At 39.0% G+C, this 17,114-nt stretch overlaps 1 long non-coding RNA gene across 17 annotated transcripts in view; it reads right to left on the bottom strand.

The window, feature by feature from the left end:
- Nucleotides 1–9,367, bottom strand: part of LOC112870852 (uncharacterized) — a 56,554-nt gene extending 47,187 nt beyond the window's left edge. For 15 of the 17 annotated variants that reach the window (XR_015243521.1, XR_015243520.1, XR_015243522.1 and 12 more), the window contains exons 1-2: nucleotides 8,878–9,031; nucleotides 3,856–3,947 (exon numbers count right to left, since the gene is read on the bottom strand). This is a non-coding gene — a long non-coding RNA (uncharacterized LOC112870852). Of the gene's footprint in view, nucleotides 1–3,855; nucleotides 3,948–8,842; nucleotides 9,032–9,237 lie in introns of those variants that run through there. The other 2 variants (XR_015243536.1, XR_015243535.1) reach the window with 2 other exon arrangements.
- Between the last annotated feature and the right edge of the window lie 7,747 nt (nucleotides 9,368–17,114).

The following is a 17,114-nucleotide window of genomic DNA, read 5'->3' as shown; positions in this document are numbered from 1 at the left end:
AGAGCTTGGGGCCTGATTCTCTATTGCTTATTTCAGTATATATATAAAGTTTTTTCATTACTTTTGTCCTCAGTTTCAGAATTCATCTCAAAATAACTGTTCCAATTCTCTTTGCCATTTTGTAATCAACAAATCTGTTCTTTCCTTTTGGAGACACCTTTTTTTTAATGTTTGTTTGCTTATTTATTTATTTTGAGAGAGAGAGACAGAGAGAGAAGGGGAGAGGCAAAGAGAGAGGGAGACAGAGAGTCCCAAGCAGGCTCTGTGCTGTCATTGCAGAGCCCAACGAGGGGCTCAAACTCACCAACCATGAGATCATGACCTGAGTCAAAAATCAGGAGTTGGATGCTTAACCGACTGAGCCACCTAGGCGCCCCTCCCCCAAAAGTTCTTATGTTGAAATCCTAATGCCTGGTGTAGTGGTATTAGGAGGTAGGTCCTTTGGGAGGGGCTTATCCATGAGGTGGAGCCCTCATGAGTAGAACTAATGATCTTATAAGAGAGACCCCAAAGAGCTTGTTTGCCCCTTCCACTAAGAGAGGACACAGCACTAAAGCACAGTTGTAAACCAAGTGACCATATTGGCACCTTGATCTTGGACTTCCCAACTTCCAGAACTGTGAGAAATAAATTACTGTTGTTTATAAACTAGCCAGTCTGTGGTATTTTCTTATGGCATCCGGAATGGACTAAGACAATTAATGACCATTTTTATTTTTATAAATTTTAGTGATTTCTTATGTTTTATCTTTCCAGAAATTTGTAACATTTTTCAGATTTCTTTGCCACTTCTTTCTCAAAGTCCATCCTAAATTTATCTTCCTCTGTCTTATGCCTACTTTCTTAGAGTCCCGAGTACAATTTTAAGCCCAGCCTTCTTAATGAGTTGTAAAAAAAAAAAAAAAAAAAAAAAAAAGTGAGTTGTATTCTGAAGTATATTCTGAAGTGGTCATGAACCCAAGGATTTCTTTGTTCCTGTTATCATCTGTTAATGTTTGGACACATTCTTAGGAATTTCTGGGTTTTTTTTTTTTTTCTTTCAAGTGAGGTTTATTTTCAACAATTTGAAGTTTAGTTATCTTACATAGTCTATTTTACACAGAAAGGAACTTTCTCCAGATTAAAATAATATATTCACCAATCTCCATCAAGGCCATGATAATGAGAGGCTTCAAGGCCACTCCATGAACATCAGATCTAGGTATAAAAGCTACAGAAAGCATAGCCGAGGTTGATTGTTTTCTTTTTGGGCATTCTTCACCTTACCTAACTTCCTATTTAGGTGCCCTAGTGGCCAAATCTTCCTTAACTCAATTTTTGGGATGTTCCTCTGATAGTTCCAACATGGGACACCATTTCCCTCTATGTTTGACTCAGAAAAGGGTTCTTGAACTGCTACTCCTGTGAGGGTCTGTGGTCAAATGCAAACAGGTGGACAGGGGGCAGGACTAGGGGAAGGAGGAAAACATGTAAGTTGAGAGCTTGGGGTATGGCCTCCTCTTTGATCTCTAAGTGCTGTATCCTGTGTCCATCTACCACTACCACCCCTGCCACCCAACCCCAACCCCTCCCCACCCTCTGTCATCCCCATCTCCTCCTCCACCCTGGCATGGTCTGTAGCCTCCTCCCATTCTCCTGCTTCCTTCTACCCCTCCCCCTAGAACACATCCACTCTTTGAGTCTGTATGCCCAAACTTCCCTCATGGAAAATAAAGATTGCCTTACCCAGGAAAAAAAAAAAAAAAAAAAGGCCTTATTTTCAATAGAACAAACACTGGGAGGCCTTGGTTTTTCTTTTTCTAGTCTATCCAGTGCCAATTTACTTTGCTGTTACTTCCTGTTTATTATTTTTCTCATTGTCAGCCATCCAGATATCGTTGGAAATAAGTCTATAGCATTTATTTATCTAATGTGAAATATAACACACATACTGAAAACTACACAGAACTTATATACCATTTAAATACTTATAAAATAGAAACACTTTAGACACTATCCAACACATACGCCTGTTGTGTAAGCACCCTACAACTGCCTCCCTCCCTCCAAGATCACAACTCACCCCTCTCCTCTGGAGAAATTCCACCCTGATTTCACCCTGAATCAATTTCTTGCTTTACTTTCTCCCCTTTTTAGTATCATTACCTTAATGTACCTTATCATACATAAACAGCACAGTTTGGTTGTAACTGTTACTGAAGATTACATATATGAATTATAGTCTATGTATTTTTTTGTCTTACTTATTTCTCTCAACATTGTGATACTTATCCATGTTGCATTTAACTGTAATTTGTTCCTTTTCATTAACATATAATTTTCATATATTTTATGAATATAGCATACTTTCTCCTGTTCATAGATAAAGGGATTATTTGTTTGTAGCTATCAAGAACATTCTTGTCCATGGATCCTGGGGCACAGGTGCTTATGTATCACTCAAGATCTTGTTAAGATGCAGAGTTTAATTCATATGATCTATAGTAAGGCCCAGAAATTTACATTTCTAACAAGTTGCTGGGAAATGCTGAAGTTTCTGGTGTATAGTCCGCAGTTGAGTAGCAAGGGTGAGTGTATAGCTGGGAGTGAAAGTGCTGGGTCCTAGAATATCTGTATATTCAATTTTTTAGAAAATGTCAAGCTGTTTGTAAAATTGTTGCGTCTATTTACACTCTGTCCAGCAGTGTTTGAGTGTTCCTGTTGTTCACCATTCTTGCCAAACACTGGGTACTGTCAGATTCTTAATATTTGTCAATCAGAAGGGTGATTTAAATTTGCCTTTTCTGGATATTTATGAAACTAAAAGGCTTTGTTTATGATCCATTTAGATTTCCTCTTTTTGGAAAATATTTGAAGTTCCCTGCACCACCACCCCATTTTCTTTTCCTCATTGAAAAAACTGCTGTCCCTTTGACCACTGTTAGAGAGGAAAAACTTCCTCCACCCTTTTAAGTTCAGCAACTGGGGATCTGATAATTAAGGTTTATTCATAGGCATATGGTGTTAATAAAGGAGGAATCTAGCTCATTGAACAGTTAGTCAGAGGCTAACCTAATTTAGTAGAGAAAAACAGACTTTGTGGGAAGAATAAAGAGATTTACTTAAGAAAAACAAATGGGTTTTTAAAAAACAATCTGGAAAGAACCTTTGTGATAGTTTGTTTATGCTGCTGTGAGTGGTTTTCCTTACTTTTCATGGCCATAAAACTCTTCTGGGAAAGGGATTTATAGTAGGTTTACTCTTGATTTCTCTCCTTGGGGTAGGCTGACCCTGACAGGGAAATTCTTGCAGCCTCACTTCCCAGAAGTTTCTGCTTTTAGTTAGATAAGGGAAGCTCTGAGAAGGCTTCTTTCTGCACATATTGATTCTCAAATGTCTTCAGCTTAAAATAATCTTCATACTGACCTTGGAGTTCCAAATGGTCCCTATACCATCTTGTAAGTTTCCAAGTATTTTGTTTTCTTCTGGACCTTTATTTTTTAGTATTACCTTTTATAGTATCAGTGCTTTCAAAAGTACTCATTTTAAATTATTTTTATTTAATTTATTAAAAAGAAAGGGATTTTCTGGTGTCCATTTTCAGTTGAATCAAATACTGGACACGTGGGGGCGCCTGGCTGGCTCAGTCAGAGGAGCATGCAACTCTCGATCTCAGAGTCATGAGTTCAAGCTCTACTTTGGCTGTAGAGATTACTTAAATACATAAATAAATAATTTAAATAAATAAATAAAAAATACTAGACAGGTAAGCATTCTTATTTTAGCTGAATTGTTAGAGATGCTTTTCAGCAATATAAGTGAGAATGAATCTTTCAAGCACAGCGTATTTGTTAGTTTCTGAGATAAATTTCTTACCTTTCTAAAAAGAAAACACCTGGAGTTGGTGAAATCAAAAGCAAAACATCAGAACTTTTGCTTTTCCATTTTTCCTATGAATTTGTCTTGTTCTAGGGGGAAAAAACAAAACAGAGTCAGGGTAATGGATTCCTCTTATAGCTTTATAGTTCGTTGAGAATTTTTAGAACCCACTAAAGGTTTTCTATTTGTTTCCTTTTGCCAAATACCTTTCCCTTTTTGCCATAGCTGATAGAAGCTCAGACTGAAATATGCTCCATCACAGCAAATGAATTAAGCTTGGCAGAAAATTTTCCTTTCAATTTTCCCAATCATATTATCTCTGCTGCAGGTCCTTTTATTAAGAAGCAGCATGTATATTTGGGTACCTGACTCACTCAGTCATTTAAGCCTCTGACTTTGGTTCAGGTCATGATCTCCCAATTCATGAGTTCAGGCCCCATGAGTGCTGACAGCTCAGAATCTGGAGGCTGCTTCTGATTCTGTGTCTCCCTCTCTCTCTGCCCCTCCCATGCATTTGCTCTTTCTCTCAAAAATAAACATTAAAAATTAAAAAAAAAAAAGAACTAAAAATACATTAAAAATTAATGAATAAAACAAATCAATAGAAAAATTGACAACGGTTTACACTGAGTTCCCAGAAAAGAAAAAATATACATGGCTCTTAAATATAAGATGCTCATTTCCCAAGAGAAATGAAAATTAAAAATATGTGATATCATGACAATCTATCAAGTCATCAAATGAAATAAGTATGCTAACATTTTGTTGATAAGACTATCGGAAAATATATACACATTGGTAGTGGAAATTCAATTAGTATGACGCTTACAGAAGGCAGTTGGCATTTATCAAAATTTCAAATACATATAACTTTTAACACAGAAATGGTCTTTTAGGAATTTGTATCATCATAAATTTGCACAACAACAATTTTTTTCATTACAGCATTGTTCATAATAGACAATCCCAAATGGCTATCAATAGGGGACTGGTTATAAAAAATAAAAAAAAAACAAACCACATAGTATAGCCATACCATGGAATCTGTACAGCTGTACAAAAAGTGATAACATTGTATATGCGTATGAATCTCAAAAATGTTTTTATTTTTTATTTATTTTTTTTTAATTTTTTTTAATGTTTATTTATTTCTGAGACAGAGAGAGACAGAGCATGAGTGGGGGAGGGGCAGAGAGAGAGGGGGACACAGAATCTGAAGCAGGCTCCGGGCTCTGGGCTGTCAGCACAGAGCCCGACACGGGGCTCGAAACTCAGACTGCGAGATCATGACCTGAGCCGAAGCTGGACACTCAATTGACTGAGCCACCCAGGCGCCCCTCAAAAATGTTTTTAAACGAAAAAAAAAAGTAGGATGCAGAACATTATGTATATTAGGCTACTCTTTGTGTGTAAAAAAAAGAAAGTAGGAAAATAAGTGTATTTGTATTTCCTTGGCTCCCAACTAGTTGTCTAGCCAACTAGCATAAACTACCATAACCTCCCAACTAGCTGTCTTTGGGATGGGGTGCATTGGAAATTGAGCAAATAGGCTGTAAGGATGTGAAACAGATTTTTCACTATATACTTTTCTACATTTTAATTTTTTAATGATATGACTAAAAGACTTTTACCAAACTTATCTTAAAAATAGACTGGATTTTTAGGGGCACGTGGGTGACTCAGTCAGTTGAGCATCTGACTTCAGCTCAGGTCATGATCTCACGGTTTGTGGGTTCGAGCCCCATGTCAGGCTCTGTGCTGACAGCTCAGAGCCTGCTTCAGATTCTGTGTATTACCAGCATTACCTTGATCCCAAAACCAGACAAAGACCCCACTAAAAAGGAGAATTATGGACCATTTCCCTGATAAAGACAGATGCAAAAATTCTCAACATGGTACTAGCAAATCGAATCCAATAATACATTAAAATAATTATTCACCATGATCAAGTGGGGTTTATTCCTGGACTGCAGGAATGGTTCAATATCCACAAATCAATCAATGTGATAAATAACATTAATAAAAGGATAATAACCACATGATCCTCTCAATAGATGCAGAAAAAGCATTTGACAAAATACAGCATCCTTTCTGGATAAAAACCCTCAACAAAGTCAACAAAGTAGGGATAGAAGGAACAAACCTCAACATCATAAAGGCCATATACAAAAGACCCACAGCTAATATCATCCTCAATGGGGAAAAACAGAGCTTTCCTCCTAAGGTCAGGAATACGACAGGAGGGTCACCTGGGTGGCTCAGTTGGTCAAGTGTCCAGCTTCGGCTCAGGTCATAATCTCATGGTTCATGAGTCTGAGCCCTGCATTGGGGCCTAGTGGGCCCAGCTCAGAGTCTAGAGCCCACTTTGGATTCTGTGTCTCCTTCTCTCTCTGCCCAGCCCCCGTTTGCATTCTCTCTCTCTCTCTCTCTCTCTCTCTCTCTCTCTCTCAAAAATAAATAAACATTAAAAATATATATATTTTTTAAAAAAGGAATATGACAGATATGTCCACTCTCACCACTGTTGCTCAACATAGTACTGGAAGTCCTAGAGTCAGCAATCAGACAACAAAAAGAAATAAACGGCATCCAAATCAGTATGAAAGAAGTCAAACTTTCACTCTCTACATGGAAAACCTGAAAGACTCCACCAAAAGACTGCTAGAACTGATCCATGATTTTAGCAAAGTTGCAGGATATAAAATCAATGTACAGAAATCTGTGGCCATTTCTATACACCAATAATGAAGCAGCAGAAGGAGAAATCAAGGAATTAATCCCATTTACAACTGTACCAAGAACCATAAAATACCTAGGAATAAACTTAACCAAAGAGGTAAAATATCTGTATCTGGAAACTATAGAAAGTTTATGAAAGAAATTGAAGAAGACACAAATGGAAAAACATTCCATGCCTCTGGATTAGAAGAAAAAATATTGTTAAAATGTCAATGCTATCCAAAGCAATCTACACATTCAGCTAATCCCTATCAAAATAACACCATCATTCTTCACAGAGCTAGAAAAAACAATTCTAAAACTTGAATGGAACCAGAAAAGACCCCGAAGAGCCAAAGTAATGTTGAAAAACAAAACCAAAACTGGAGGCATCACAATTCTGGACTTCAAGCTGTATTACAAAGCTGTAATCAAGAGAGTATGGTACTGGCACAAAAACAGACATAGATCAATGGAACAAAATAGAGAATAGAGAACCCGGAAATGGATACAGAAATGTATGGCCAACTACTCTTCCAAAAAGCAGGAAAGAATAGCCAACGGATAAATGACAGTCTCTTCAGCAAACAGTAATCTACAGAAGAAAGAACCTGGAACAATTTCTAACACCATACACAAAAATAAACTCAAAATGGATGAAAGACCTAAATGTAAGGAAACCACCAAAATCCTAGAGGAGAAAACAGGCAACAACCTCTCTGCCCTTGGCCACAGCAACTTCTTACTAGACGTGTCTCTGGAGGCAAAGGAAACAAAAGTAAAAATGAGCTATTGGAACCTCATCCAGATAAAAAGCTTTTGCACAGCAAAGGAAACAATAAAACTAAAAGGCAATCAACTGAATGGTAGAAGATATTTGCAAATGACAGACAAAGGGTTAGTATCCAAAATCTGTAAAGAAATGTATCAAACTCAACACCCACAAAACAAATAATCCAGTGAAGAAATGGGTAGAAGATATGAACAGACACTTTTCCGAAGATTACATCTAGATGGCTAACAGACACATGAAGATGCTTAACATCACTCATCATCAGGTAATACAAACCAAAACCATGAGATATCATCTCACACCTGTGAGAATGGCTAAAATTAACAACTTAGGAAACAACCAAAGCTAGAGAGGAGGAAGAGAAAGGGGGACACTTCTGCACTGTTGGTGGGAATGCAAACTGGTGCAGCTGCTCTGGAAAATACTATGGAAATCCCTCAAATAATTAAAAATAGAGCTACCCTGCAACCCAGCAATTGTAATACTAGGTATTTATCCAAAGGATACAGGTATGCTGTTTCGGAGGGGCACATACATCCCAATGTTTATAGCAGCACTATCAACAATAGCCAAATTATGGAAAGAGCCCAAATGTCCAACGACTGAATGAGTGCATGTAGAAAGTGTGGTGTGTGTACACAATGGAATATTACGATCAAAATGAATGAAATCTTGCCATTTGCTACAACCTGGTTGGAACTAGAACATACTATGCTAAGTGAAATAAGTTAAAGACAAATATATGATTTCACTCATATGGGAATTTAAGAAGCAAAACAGATGAACATACAGGCAAGAAAAATAAGAAAAAAACAGAGAGGGAGGCAAAACATAAGACTCTTAAATACAAAATCTGAGGGTTGCTGGGAGGGGGGTGGGGGCATGATGGGCATTAAGGAGGGTATTGTTGAGATGAGCAGTAGGTGTTATGCGTAATGAATCACTAAATTCTACTCCTGAAACCATTATTACACTATTTTTTAACTAACTTGGAATTAAATAAAATTTTAAAAATGTTATCATGTCAAATCAAGTCAAATATCATGAAAAGATGGGGGATGCCAAATACAATGGTAAATACCTAAAGATGGCAACGGTGGATTAGTCCTAGCACCATGAGATTACGATGGAAATCACGGACAAGATAGAAGGTATTTCCTGAACTGGGTAGCTAAAAATCTAAAACAAACAAACAAACAAACAAAAACAGGCCAACTTAGATTTACATTAGTGGAAGAGAGGGTGGACTGTGGTTCTCCTGAGTGAGAGAATACATTCGTGTGGCGCAGGCTCACACCCAGGATAACCCAATGGAAAGGGAAGATGACAGCGACATAGCCGCATGACGGGTCACTAGCACGCGCGCTCCCCACTCGAGTTCTGGCTCTGAGAGAACACCCAACGCAGGACCGATTCCCCAGCTGCGCCGCCCTGCCCACTGCACCCTTACTTCAACCCTGGGGTGGGGGTGACCTCTATAGTCTCAGCAGATGAGGGTGAACAACTACCCTTGGTCGCCAGCTTCCGGACCACCTTCTCAAGAGCCCAAAGAAGGGCGCCTTTCCGACTCCGGAGGAAGAAATGGTGAACGAGCTGTTCAGGAGACAAAGCTGGCGGCAGTCGTATGCTGCGCATGCGTTACTAACGGGGAAACCAAAGTGGGAAAAGAGGCGGTAAAGACATTCGCCCCCTAGAGGCTAGTAGTCTCCAAAGTCGCAAGCGACGTGGCAGTCACGTGACAGCTGAGCCAGAAGTCTGTCATATGACACACACGCACACACACGCCTCAGTAAAGGGACCAGTGGGAGAGTAACAGTGAGTCACGTGAGTCTCTGATAGGTTTCAGGCCCTGGGCCAGGTTCTGTTACCTTCAGCGTCACCGAAAACCGGCGCCATCCTCTAGCATTTTCTTGTTCCTCTAAGATGGGACGGCCCCGTTCTTAATAGAGGGGAGAGATTTTGAGCAGGCGGAATGAACAGGTGCATACGTCACTGTGGAGAACCCCTTACTGACGCACTAAGCCCCCAGGGTATGGACAAGTGTCCCACAATGCAATACGGCTCGTTGCGGTCTTATGGGTATTCGGCTGCGTGGTGACGTCAGAACGCGGCTTCCGCAGAAGGGGTTTTGAGGCCCCGCTGCGCCCGACGTGGTTACACCGTCACTTCCTAGACGGAAGTGACTTGTTTTGTGCGCATTTTCCTGTGTTGTGGCTTCAGTTTTCTGCAGTCGGCTTACCGGAATTGAGAAGTCCTGGGCCGGTACTTCTTTGCTTGCGTACAGGGAAATAGAAAACCGAAATCGTTTAAAAACAAATTGAAAAAGTAGTGCAAAGGCTACCCACAAAGAAGACTCCAGACTACCCTGATTTCCTTGGAAAGTTAAACCAAACATATTACCAGGATAACTTTCCTGTCTTCATGAGATATTTACAAACTGGGGAAAGGGAGACAGTCACAGGGAACACTTCAACTTTTTATGAGGCACAGAATAACCCTGATGGGGAAACCTGACAGGCACCAAGTTAAAGGAAAATTATATTCCAGTTTTGCTCATGAATGTAGATTCAAAAATCCTTAAAATATTAACTAAATCCAGGATTGTATAGAAAGAACAATACATTACAAGCAAGTTAGGTTGTTTTAACATCAAAATTCAAGGTACTAATGGTTAATGTGGAGAATGTCCTCTAAAAAAAATGTAGAAGAAATGAAACACTTATTTATGAGAAATGTTCATGAAAAACCAGGAATAACGGGGAAATTAACATGATAATCTTCAAATTTTAAAGCTTTCTCTTCCTTACAATTTTTTGTTAACTAACCTGGGTTCTTTGACAATACAGAGTTTCCTCCAGTCTGGATTTTGCCAATTGCATGTATATGGAGCATTTCAACATGTTCCTCTCTCCTATTTCCTGCATTGGTAGTTGTGTTGTTTTATTTCTTTAAACATAGTAATCATAGTTCTTTTGTAATCTGTATCATAATTCTAATGTCTCAATTATTTTCTGATTTATTTCTGCTGCCTGATATTTTTGCTGTGTGTTGTTTGTGGTATCTAGTTTCCTTGTATGTTTACTTCTTATCCTTGAAAAACTATTTGTGAAGGAAAGTATTTGTGGCTTCTTGGGGGGGAAAAAAATGATTTTTGTTTGCTCCTGCTAAGTGCCTTGAGGCTTTCTTAACGTTTATTTTTGAGAGAGAGAGAGAGAGAGACAGAGTGTGAGTGGGGGAAAGGGCAGAGATAGACGGAGACACAGAATCTGAAGCAGGTTCCATGCTCTGAGCTGTCAGCACAGAGCCCCAAATGGGGCTCAAACTCACAAAACGTGAGATCATGACCTGAGTCAAAGTTGGATGCTTAACCAACTGAGCCACCCAGGTGCCCCAGGGCTTTCTCAGTAAGACCTGTTTTCATGGATTGAGGTTCCTTGAGTCATTGCTAACCCAGGCTACAAATCTAAGCACGAGCTGTGTGGTGGCCATATCTGCTCAAAAATGGGATAGGGAGAGATGCTTTTATTTTTTTTCTCCTATTATAGTCCATGTAAAAAACAACATTTTCTAAAGTTCTTGGGTACTGGTTCACCCTTATCCTTACGGTATAGCCTATGGAGTCCCAAACTAATATAGGAAGAGTCCACCTAAAGCATTTTCACCTTGGGTAGCCCTGGACCTTGTCTGCTCTTTCCATGCCCAGTGAACCTACTAAAAACAATGCTAGATGTCCCTGTCTAGAAAATGTCCTCAAGGCAAGAGTAGCTTTTGTGCTCTTGTACTCCACTTTTTCTGGGCTTCCACCTTTTCTTAGCTTTTGGCCTAATAGTTTTTACTATCTTGTCAGCAATTTTGTGCCTTGGAGGAATTTTTATATATGTATATAGTTCATTCAGCATCTTTATTCATTATCTATGGACATATTGGTCTGAATAATCTAGCCCATCATAAATGGAAATAGAAATTTAAGATTTAATTCATTTTCTTCATTCTCTTAACTTTTATGTCTCAAGACACCGTACTGAATGTTACAATCTTGCATCACACTTTTTTTCTTGCCTGTGTGCTTTATAGGCTATTGCGTCATTTTCTTTTAACATTAAATTTTGATATGGAGATTGCTAACAGCCTGATTTACCCTATCCTTTATAGTTGACATGCTCTTTTTGTATGGATAAACCTTGAAAAAAAGGTTTTTTCACGCCAAACTTGAAGAAAATTTATCATGGTGAGTCTCCCTCAGAAAATAAGGCAAAAAAAAAAAAAACACACACAACAAAACAAAACGAAAAACAAAACAAAAAACCTCCAGCTACCAAAGAGAATGCAGTAAATCAGCTACATTTCTTTTGTTCTAGATATATATAGATAGATAGATATAGATATAGATATAGATATAGATATAGATATAGATATAGATATAGATATAGATATAGATATATAGCATTCATATGCACAGATCTATGACCAAAGATGCAAATATGGATAATTAATGGACATTCATTATTTACTGAGTGCCTGCTATGTGCTTTTAACTGTACTATATAATTGATTTATAGCTTTGAACATAAGATATAAGTTCTTGATCTCATGGAGCTCACAACCCAAAGAGCTAGATATTCAATAACTAAACAACTATCATTTAATTAGGTTCGTGATAAGTACAGCCATGACAAAGTACAGGGTATTATGAAAGTATAAAACAGAAAGACCTAACCTAGTTTGCAGTGTTTGGGTAGGTGTCAGTGAATAAGTCACAAATTAATTAGAGAGCTGAAGTATAAGGAGGAATTGGTCAGGTGGAAAGTTGTGGAGTGAGCCTTCTGGACAGAGGGAATATTATGTGCAAAGGTCCTGAGGCTGTACAAAGCTCAATGACTTCCATGAGCAAAAAAAGTCAGTGCTACTGCAGCATTATGAACAAAGAGTTGCCAAGATGAATCTGGAGAGAGAAATAAGGCCCAGGTTATACAGGCTTTGTGAGCAATATTAAAGAATTGTGACTTCTGGGAATGCAAGCTGGTGCAGCCACTCTGGAAAACAGTATGGAGGTTCCTCAAAAATTAAAAATAGAACTAACCTATGACTGAGCAATTGCACTACTAGGCATTTATCCATAGGATACAGGTGTGCTGTTTTGAAGGGACACATGCACCCCAATATTACAGCAGCACTATCAACAATAGCCAAAGTATGGAAAGAGCCCAAATGTCCATTGATGGGTGAATGGATAAAGAAGATGTGGTATATATATACAATGGAGTATTACTCAGCAATCAAAAAGAATGAAATCTTGCCATTTGCATCTATGTGGATGGAACTGGAGGGTATTATGCTAAGTGAAATTAGTCAGAGAAAGACAAAAATCATATGACTTCACTCATATGAAGACTTTAAGAGACAAAACAGATGAACATAAGGGAAGGGAAACAAAATAATATAAAAACAGGGAGGGGGACAAAACAGAAGAGACTCTTAAACATGGAGAACAAACTGAGGGTTACGGGAGGGGTTGTGAGAGGGGGGATGGGCTAAATGGGTAAGGGGCACTAAGAAATCTACTCCTGAAATCATTGTTGCACTATATGCTAACTAATTTGGATGTAAATTTAAAAAAAGAAAAGTAAAATTAAAAAAAATAATTATGACTTCATCCTGGTAGTAGGGAACATTACTAGAAGTTTTTTAAGTTAGAGAGAGATTTGATCATACTTTTGTTTTTATAAAACAATATCATTCTAGCTACAAATGGAGGATTGGTATGGGCACAAGTAGAAATGAAGACTACAGTTAGGAGATAATTGTAGGTGTCTGACAAAACATGACGTCATTTTAAACCATAGTGGTAATAGTAAAGATATAGGAGAGTGTATATATTCAGAAAACATTCAGAAAAGACCCTTGGGGTAATGAGACAGGTAAGATCTGATAAACTGATTGAGAGAGTTTCCAAGCTTTTCTGAAGAATTCAGAAATTCTTCTCACTTCCACAAAGAAAACAAAGCTCTGTATGATCTTTCTGGAATAAGGCTGTACTCTTTAGAAAGTGGTAAATATTGAAAGTTTGGTCAGTATGAAACTTAACAGGGGCAAACAGAGAAAGAGGGAGGAGGGAAATCCCTGTAAAAGTAGCTAAAAAAAGCATACAGCTTTGGGGGCTCATAGGGAAATCAGAGAAGTTAAGAGAGTTCCAACTGGGGACATACTCTCTGGACTTAGCATGTGGCTGTTAACACATGCTTCCCTTCCCTTCCCTTTCATGGATCCCAAGTGTCATACTGATTTCTGGGATCTAGTATCACATGATCAGTCCCTCACCACTGTCACCATCATCCCTTCTGTGACCTAGACATTCTCCTCCCTTTTTATTGAGCTGTATCTAGTTCCAGCCTCTAATTCTAAAGCACCATACCTTCTACCCTAATCAGATAAGACTGTTTCCTGGCTAATACCTACTGGTTATTAAGCATCTACCCCGTGCCATCCACTCTACTCTGCATGGAAGCTACATTATCTCATTTAAACTTAAAAACCTTTTTTTAAGTTTATTTATTTATTCTGAGAGAGACAGAGAGAGAGAGGCGGACTAAGAGAGAGAGAGGGAGAGAGAATCCCAAGCAGGCTCCGCACTGATGGCGTGCAGTCTGATGCAGGCTCAAATTCACAAACCCATGAGATCATAACCTGAGCCGAGATCAAGAGTGACACTTAACCAACTGAGCCACCCAGACGCCCCACATTATTTCATTCAATCTTAACAACTTTGAGAGAGAAGTATTATTACTTTTTCCGTTTTCAGGATGAGGGAAATGTGGAAACAGGGTCAAGGACCATAAGTACCTAGCCCAGGTGCACAATTCCAGTACTTAGCAGATCTGGGTTTCCAACCCTGGTCCACCACCCTCCAGAACCCTGACTTCACATGGTCTCTGGTTAATCTCTCCTTCATATTATTTTTTTAAATTTTTTTTCAACATTTATTTATTTTTGGGACAGAGAGAGACAGAGCATGAACGGGCGAGGGGCAGAGAGAGAGGGAGACACAGAATTGGAAACAGGCTCCAGGCTCTGAGCCATCAGCCCAGAGCCCGACGTGGGGCTCGAACTCACAGACCGCGAGATCGTGACCTGGTTGAAGTCGGACGCTTAACCGACTGCGCCACCCAGGCGCCCCTCTCCTTCATATTATTAACCTCTGCCTGTGTTTGTGAGTCCAGTCTAAAAATATTACTTTATTTTCTAACACTTTCCTTTGTGTAAGCATTTAGTTTGTTATTCTTACATTTATTTTTTTTTTTTTGAGAGAGAGAGAAAGAGAGAGAGAGAGAGAGACAGAGCACAAGTGGGGGAGGGGCAGAGAGAGAAGGAGACACAGAATCTGAAGCAGACTCCAGTCTCTGAGCTGGCATCACAGAGCCTGATGTGGTGCTCGAACTCACAAGCTGTGAGATCATGACCTGAGCTGAAGTCAGATGCTTAACCAACTGAGCCACCCGGGCACCCCTAGTTTGTTATTCTTAACTGGAGACTGCACCCTGATTTCTTCTAATTTTGTCATAACGGCACACAGGAAAGGCCAGAGCCCTGCCTCTGAGAAGGCAGTTTGTATCAATTTAACTTCATTTGGAACAGTAAAGACAAGAGGGCTTTTCTTGGGCAACTTTGGTGCTTAGTCTAATTGATCATTTATTATTTTCCTATTAAATCTTTGTACCCTGTGCTTTTTTCGACTGTTGCTTAAAGCTCCTTCATAAGAGACTCTTAAAAACTGAGAACAAACGGAGGATTGATGGGGGGTGGGAGGGAGGGGAGGGTGGGTGATGGGTATTGAGGAGGGCACCTTTTGGGATGAGCACTGGGTGTTGTATGGAAACCAATTTGACAATAAACTTCATATATTGAAAAAAATTAAAAAAAGAAAGAAGAAAGGAAGGAAGGAAAGCAGGAAGGGAGAGAGAAAAGAAGGAAATAGATTTTTTTTTTTACCTCATGTGATGGTAATAAAACATTAAAAAAGCATGAAAAAAAAAAAAGCTCCTTTCTATTTTTACTGCTTATCTCTCTCTGAATGTTAACACAGTAACCTAACAATGTTAGGTTTAGGTATGTAGTTTTTTATCCCTGCATCATCTTGCAATAGTAAAAATCTGAACTAAACTAAATGTTCATATTGAGTCTGGTTAAATAAAATATTACCCATAAAATGGAACTCAATACAGGCAGTAAAAAATTAAAGAATAATGTTTCTGTAATGGAAAATTGTTACCAATGTATCTCAGTTTAAAAAAATTAAAAAGACAGGGCACCTGGGTGGCTCAGTCGTTTGAGTGTTGGGCTCTTGATTTTGGCTCAGGTCATGATCTCACAGTTCATGAGTTGGAGCCCCGTGTTGGGCTCTGCAATGGCAGTGTGGAGCCTTCTTGTAATTCTCTCTCTCTCTCTCTCTCTCTCTCTCTCTCTCTCTCTCCCCCTCTCTCTCTGCCCTCTCCCCCACCCCCGCTCATTCTCTCTCTCTCTCTCTCTCTCTCTCTCTCAAAATAAATAAGTAAACTTAAAAAAAAAAAAAAAACAGGCAACCAGGATACCTGTCAGTCAGAAGAGCATGCGACTCTAGGTCTCAGGGTGTGGTTGGAGGCCCATGTTGGGTGTAGAGATTACTAAAAATAAATAAACTTAAACATAAAAAGGCAACTGGGGTGCCTGGGTAGCTCAGTCAGTTGAGCGTCTGACTTCGGTTCAGGTCATGATCTCACGGTCCGTGGGTTCAAGCCCTGCATCAGGCTCTGTGCTAACAGCTCAGAGCCTGGAGCCTGCTTCGGATTCTGTGTCTCACTCTCTCTCTCTGTCCCTCCCCTGCTCGTGCTCTGTCTTTCTCTGTCTCTCAAAAATAAATAAACATTTTAAAAACTTTAAAATTTTTTTTAATTTTTAATTAAAAATAAAATAAAAATAAAAAGGCAACCAAACTGCATATTTAACATATTGTTACTTTAAAATTATACAGAGGTGCCTGGCTGGCTCAGTCAATAGAAAGTGTGACTCTTGATCCTCTAGGTTGTGAGTTCTAGCCCCCTGTTGAGTGTGGAAATTACTTAAAAAAAAAATCTTTAAATATAATACATATACACGCATACACACATATTCACATATAGATTTAAAACTTTATTAAGAGAGGTTAAGTGATACAATTCTAGAGATTGGTGTGTTTTTTTTGTTTTGTTTTGTTTTAATTTTTTTTTTTTTTTTTTTTTGAGAGAGAGCACATGAATGCTCAAGTGGAGGAGGGGCAGAGAGAGAGGGAGAATCCCAAGCAGGTTCTGCACTGAATGCACTTCTCATCTTGGGGCTGGAACTCACTAACCAACCTAACCTTATGACCTGAGCTGAAATTAAGAGTTGGACTCTTAACTGACTGAGCCAGCCTAGGAGCTCCTGATGTTGCTTTTTTTTCTTTTTTTAAAAAATGTTTATTTATTTTTGAGAGAGAGAGAGACAGAGCTCGAGAGGGGAGGGCCAGAGAGAGAGCAAGACACAGAATCTGAAGCAGGCTCCAGGAGCCAAGCTGTCAACACAGAGTCCAATGTGGGGCTTGAACTCAGGAACCATGAGATCATGACCTGAGCCGAAGTTGGACACTTAACCGATTGAGCCACCCAGGCGCCCCTCCTGGTGTTGCTTTTTAATTTTGTTTCCTCTTCTACTTAAAAAAAATTTTTTTTCAGCATTGAGCACAAGTTTATTTTTA

Source organism: Puma concolor, chromosome D4 (assembly GCF_028749965.1).
Source record: "Puma concolor isolate L17-30 chromosome D4, mPumCon1.1.hap2, whole genome shotgun sequence".
Lineage (NCBI taxonomy): Eukaryota > Metazoa > Chordata > Mammalia > Carnivora > Felidae > Puma > Puma concolor.
Note: the sequence above shows the minus strand (reverse complement) of the source record. Positions and strands in the feature narration are given on the sequence as shown.